Below are 6,465 nucleotides of genomic sequence, written 5' to 3' on the forward strand. Positions count from 1 at the left end.
ACTTAACGTGACTGGCATATTATCCTATCAATGTAGAGATAGCAGTCACGTACACACAGGTTTATAGCCTGGATATTGGTCATTGATTCTGAAACGGTTTTGCGGATGGCTGCGGGAGAAATCGGAGTTGGGCACAAAAAAATCAAGAAACTATAATCAGTAACAGTTGAAAGAATGTATATACTAGTAATAGTAGATGCCACAGCTCCCCACTGCGAAGAGCTGTCCAATTCGGAGACCTTTCAATCGAAGATGTTTCCGTGGTTTAATGGTGCATTACGATATTAACCCCGGAGGAGATAAACAAAATCTGCAAAAACGATCAGACTTCGTTGAGCTGTAAAGTTATGAATATATCATGTTTCGAGGCTCGCTGAATGCCCCAATTTCAGCTATCATCACGTCACATTGATAACTGGCAAAAAGTGCCCTTACAGACAATAAATTTTATCGAATAAAGCTCACTAACACCAACTTTACCGAGAATGTATATACGAGCTTAGGAAAGAACTTACAGGAAGTATATATTAAGTTTTTCATACATACGCAGACAAACTGCATAAAACACTTTAACTTTGCACGTTTTACGTCATCATTACCCAAGACTTACTTGCGGCGCTTGCTAATCAAACATGAACAATACCCACGATATTCTGCGCGCTTCTACTGATCCTGATATTATACGAGCCGAATACATTGACGTCCCCGCGTGATTTAGAGATCATAGCCTTAAGCTTATAGTCAAGCAATATCATATAAATAAACACAAGACCCGGCTTTATATATATTATAGGTATATCCATTGAGACAGCTAACGCGTTTGCCACAAGGGTCCCGAATCTTTGATTTACACAGTGAAACATCTCAAGAATGATCATTTTCTATTATCTACTACTTCTATTGCAAACGCAGAAGCTTCAGTGACTCTTCAGGGAAAAAAAATTCACTAACCATTTTTTATATTGCACATCGGCTGTCGTCCAGCATTTTCTAACAGTTCCTAGTCCGTTTCTGCACTGAACACTTACTGACTAGAGATGATACTCTTCGATTCGAAGCTCTTTTTTTTTTTCTCTACGAACTAGAATCAACTTTTAAGTTGATTTGCCTCAAGTTTATCATCAGTGTCTTTTCTCTAGTCCACATATCTTTGATAAGCATTGGCATTGAAAATGCGAATACAGCAGAGATTTTCCCTTGTGGATCTGTTCAGAAGAATTCTCAGCGATAGCATTTATCCTGAGATGTAAGTATACGAGAGGCTCGGGTTTTTTTTTTTTTTTATACATACAAGTTTTTGTTAAGGCAACTCAGTGTTTTTTTCTTCGCGTGTGCCACTGTTTCGATCTCAAAATCTCTCCGCGGTCCGGCTTTGTAATTCAGAGTGCTTTCTAAACTAGTTTTGTGTTCAGTTTATAGACGATATGCAATACCTACCTGTTCTCGTGAAAACCAACACACGTTTTTTTCTCCACCGATGAAAATCTTGACTTAAAAGCTCTTATCGTCATCACTTCTGGAAGTCCTCTGATATAATTTTTTTTTTACACTATTGTGTTTAAATGCTGTAATCACGCCACTGCGGGCATATATATTTGCTGGCTAAAAATAACCTCAAATTACTTACATTTTGTGCTATGCATTAACAATAATTTCGGCATATCCTTTTGTCTTTGATTCACCTGTATTTCGTGAAATTTTAGTTGTAGAAATGATGCCTTTAATAGGGATATTTGAAGTCTAAATTTAGTGAGGACATATTGTAATGATTCCTGTTAAAGTGTTTTTTCGTGTCGTTTGGGCGAAAACAATCTAGAGTGAGAATCACCTGTTGAAAAAAGTCTCCAACATGTTTCCACGTTATCAACATTCGGTTTTATGTTTCGATAGGGAGATGGAGTAATTAAATAACTAAGAACTTTGTATATCATCGGCAACAGCTTTAAAATACGTTTGCATTTTTGCGCTTATTACTCTGAAAGGATTATGCTGACAGTAAAAGTAACGACAAATTCACTGTTCATATGCCGCAAAATGTTTAGGTAATAATCCACTTGAAAAAGACACCACAAAACCCGCTTTGCGTAGATACGAATGATAACTCAGAACTGATCGGAATTATATCTACAGAGATCCAGCGCCGAAACATTTTGTTTATCTGAAAAGATAGCCAATTGTTTTCAACATTTTTCAGTTCTATTTCAGTTCTGGAGCTTCACATGCCATCAATAAAGCAGTTTGACTATACACTTGTACAGTCTAGATCTGTTTTTGTTAACCAGTGCAAGTACTTCAGGTACCTACCGATCTCATGTTATACGATGAATTCATTCAAGATTTATATTCATGAAGGAAACCAAAGCACGTCATAGAAAACAATCTGACATTCAACTTTTCTGTTTGCTAATTTATGTCGATCATGAACAAAATCCAACGACCCCAAAAGTCACCTTTAACTTTTGCTACCAAAGGCATCCTTGCCTTGCTTCTAAACCTAAAATCATAGGATTAGCTTTATTATCGGTACCTTTTAATTTGGACTATAATGTGGGAATAAAAATTGAAAGTGACACCGATGCCGCCAAATATGAATAAAACCAATATTCGCTAGAGGAAGTGTCTGGGCAAGTTTCTCTGAGGCCGAAACGTGTTTGCAAAAAAGATCTCGTATAATTCCAGAATATAAATAGTGTCTGTGAAGTTAACAAAGATTGTAGACTTCATGAAAATTTATCGGTTATTTAAGCATTTTATAAACAGACGGTGAGGCCAAAACGAAGGCTAGATTTTTTATACCTGGGTACACTGCATGTAATATGCTGTTAACTGTTATTTGTGGTAACAAGGGCAGCTTAGAAGCAATTACTATAAAGTAAATTAATTTGTGCATGGAAATCTAATTAAGAATACTTTCTTACAGCAATTTTGTTCGTGCTGACAGATGTCAGAAGGATTTTCTGCTTCTCGTGAAGTGATAAACACGATCCTCTTTGTCTTTCCCTTTCTCTAGTTGTAGCATTTTGTGTTTTTGATGTAACTTATACTGAAATCTTTTGACATGAAAACTCACGCGTCCGAAACCAACATGCTATCATGCACACAAAATGTAATACGTGTAGGAGAGACTGAATTACTACCGTAACGACTAATTTAACAAAGTGATCTTATTGCCTAAAAATATAAAACTTACGATGCAATGCAATCTAATTGTTGATTTGATCAAGAAATCGCCTTCCCTATACTTCTCATAATATAAATAAGGATGATCAGAAACTTCACCGAGCCTTGTACTTTTCAATTCCAGCAACGGATATCTGTGCAAAATCGAAATCACCAAAAATCTACAGGGATTTAGTCGATGAATACATCGTTCTCGTTGTCATATTGACAACTGCAGACCACTTTCATCTGACAAACTGAACTTGAACGAACCTACTTCACCATGTACGAATTGTAAACACACGTTAATTCATGAATCAAACATCAACGTGGTCTTCAGCAACTTCGTAATCGCAGACTCTTGTTTTATACTGTTTGATACTGTTCTCGATATTTACCTGAAAAGGGTCACTTCGAAGACTGCTATAAGTCAGTGCCACGCAAGTAGAAACAGCAAAACTGTAAACAATTGAATTCAAGTACTATACCTAGCACTGCAGCGTTAAGGTTTCAACCCTCGGAACCTTTACAAAGCCTATTAAGGATGTCGTAATTAACATTTTTTATTGTTTTGCTCGTCAGGCTATCAGGCTATCAGGCTATCCACCAATGATTGATAAACACAGTATTTGCGGAACAGGTGGAATGATCATCCTGTGACTAGTTGTCACTTTACACCAGTTTTGATATTTCCTGTGTTTTATATTTTTGCACTGAAAGCGTCATGAGCATTTATGAAGTATGATCTGCTCATTCCTATTTGGAATTATTTATTGAAAGTCTTCTTATGAATAATGTTAAATTGTTTCTCTCAAGAACCATTTGATATACCAATGTTCGTGATCTTCCGTACTGCCTTTTGACTGTTCACACCAACTAGAACCTGAGTTATCTCTCCCTGACTCTTTTCATCTTAAACGCTTAACAAGAACGCAGTTGAAGGTTCGCTTAGGCTGTTTAGAACTACATTACATGATCTACCTAAAAATAAAAACTATACTTCAATCATTTTCACTTGGTATTCACGTGAAACAGCAATAGCGAAAAGTTTCAGGAGTAAATAAACCTGGTAAAACAATTGATAGTCTTGACGCCAAACAGTGACATTTGACACGATTATGACGGTATATACTAGTAAGCAGGTGTTCCCAGTTATGTTCGTCGTTCGCCACATTGGATATAGCCGGTAGACATGAAGGAGACAATCCACGGTATTTTATTACACAAAGAAGGCCAGCTTGAAATGGCGTCAATTTCAGTTTCAACTATTACTAGATAGACTGTACAGAAATTGCAGCTAAGTAATTGGGGGAACGTTTACCCTAAAAAATTCCGACAAAGTTTTGCTTGAAACTGCTTAAAACTACCATTAACGTATAATTATACCTATCAATGTGATATCGTTCATTTTTATTGTGACCTCTATGTGATTTGACCTTTTTCTTTTCTTTTAATTTTGATTTACCGTTTCCATTAAGATGGGCATATGATTAAAAGACAGGGTGATAAAGCCTCGATAGGAGTACTACAGCAAGGTATCTTGATGTAAGATGACTTTTCCATCCTCGTTTCGTTTTTAGCCGTTAAAAATCACGTGACACATTTCAGATGAAAGAGGGAGTAGAAAGCAAAGTATGCAGATTTCAAGTTAACGTCGATTGGATAATGTTTCCTCGTAAAACAAAAATATGCCAACTTATTCGCTTGGTCAAGCCTTAACACACAGAAGCGTTATTTAGCTTCTGGCTCGGGGACGGTACTTTAGGAATTTCTGGGTAGGGGATTTGCCGCTAGGACCTTGGAACCCTTAGCCTAAACCAGAGCTGGTTCAGGTGAATTTTGCTATTCCGTACCAGAGTAAACTCCCCAAACCCTCCCTATCCTAGAGTAACTGTTTTTCAGAAACTACTGAGGTCACAAGCACAGTCTAACCAAAGCAAAACCTATTTCACAATCGTTTCTCTCTCTAAAAATGATTTATTTATACTTGAAGGCGGTAGTTTCTAAAGAAACTGTGGTGCTGTGTCGGTGGAGAAGTAGTATACAAAAATTTGGTTTTATCAACTTTCCTTAGTCTAGATAAAATCTTCAACCAACTGGTCAGTTCCGTGAAAAATTATATCCAATTCTAGAAACAAACGCTCTGACTTATGTATCCTATCCTAGAGTAAACTGCTTGAAAACCATACCCTTCACAGCGGCACATACCTATATAGCTCATATATGGCAGTACCCCCCTCCCCCTCCTGGGGGGCTTCTGGCCCTCTGATGACGAACATTTTCGACAACATCAACGGTGACAACCGGAATCAAAGGCAACAAATTGAACAAGCGCCAGGAAAGATGCAGTCACAATGCCGCCAACAAGGACATTGGCACGGTATTTAAACTTCAGTTACAGAGAAGGAGTCATAAGGCTCAAGTTTCTGAGCAACAACAACAACAAACGCTGCAACGTGAAATTCCAGCTGCAGTGTCAGCAATGGGCCATTAGGTCTTTTGCTTTGTTTCACATTCGAACTCTGTGACGGGTGGGGAGAATAACTTTTCGAGAATCCAATTTTTGAATTTCGCTGTGTATTTAGCTGGTACCTGAAAAGCATACAGATGATATTTTTGCAAAATAACATAAGCAATTCAACTTTCTTGGCGATGTTGTTCCATTTCTGAAATTCTATACTTCGAAAATGTTTCGCCGCGTCCCCACATCCCCGAGTTCACACGTTCCCGAGTCCCCACTTCCCTACGTCCCCGAGTCCCCGAGTCCCCGAGTCCCCACGTCCCCACGTCCCCACGTCCCCGAGTCCCCGAGTCCCCGAGTCCCCACGTCCCCGAGTCCGCGAGTCCCCACGTCCCAAGTCACACGTCCCCGTCCCACTTTTAGTCACAGCCCGAGTTCACGCGTTCCCGAGTCCCCAAGTCTCCACGTCCCCACGTCCCCGAGTCCCCACGTCCCCGAGTCCCCAGGAATCATTTCAACAATCTGGTTTTCGGATGAATGATGCAAAATTCAAATCAAGCCTCAGGTCAAAACTCGAGTTTTGATTGGATTATTGCTCGCTTCCGGTGCCAGACTGGCGTGAGAATTTGACATGTGTACCAATTTGCATAATCTGCCAAGGTCGTAACAAGCGTGATTTGCCTTTATTTTTAAATTCATTTCTTTATCCAATCTTTAATTCAAAAACATATTGTAAGTTTGAGGATACTGGTAAAATTACAGAATGGTAACGTTGCTAGAGTGAAATGACCGTTGTTTGGCAGATTATGCAAATCAGTAGAACTGTGAAATTCCCACGCCAGCCA

The 6,465-nt window shown here is 38.7% G+C and overlaps 1 protein-coding gene across 4 annotated transcripts in view; it reads right to left on the reverse strand.

Annotated features, from left to right (window-relative positions):
* Positions 1–3,678, reverse strand: part of LOC138041307 (substance-P receptor-like) — a 21,600-nt gene extending 17,922 nt beyond the window's left edge. The window contains exon 1 of one of the 4 annotated variants that reach the window (XM_068887083.1): positions 3,558–3,678. The gene's annotated coding sequence lies outside the window, so the exon portion shown is untranslated. Of the gene's footprint in view, positions 1–1,437; positions 1,510–3,557 lie in introns of those variants that run through there. The other 3 variants (XM_068887081.1, XM_068887084.1, XM_068887082.1) reach the window with 3 other exon arrangements.
* Positions 3,679–6,465: the final 2,787 nt, after the last annotated feature.

This window comes from Montipora capricornis, chromosome 3 (assembly GCF_036669925.1).
Source record: "Montipora capricornis isolate CH-2021 chromosome 3, ASM3666992v2, whole genome shotgun sequence".
NCBI classification, from domain to species: Eukaryota; Metazoa; Cnidaria; class Anthozoa; order Scleractinia; family Acroporidae; genus Montipora; species Montipora capricornis.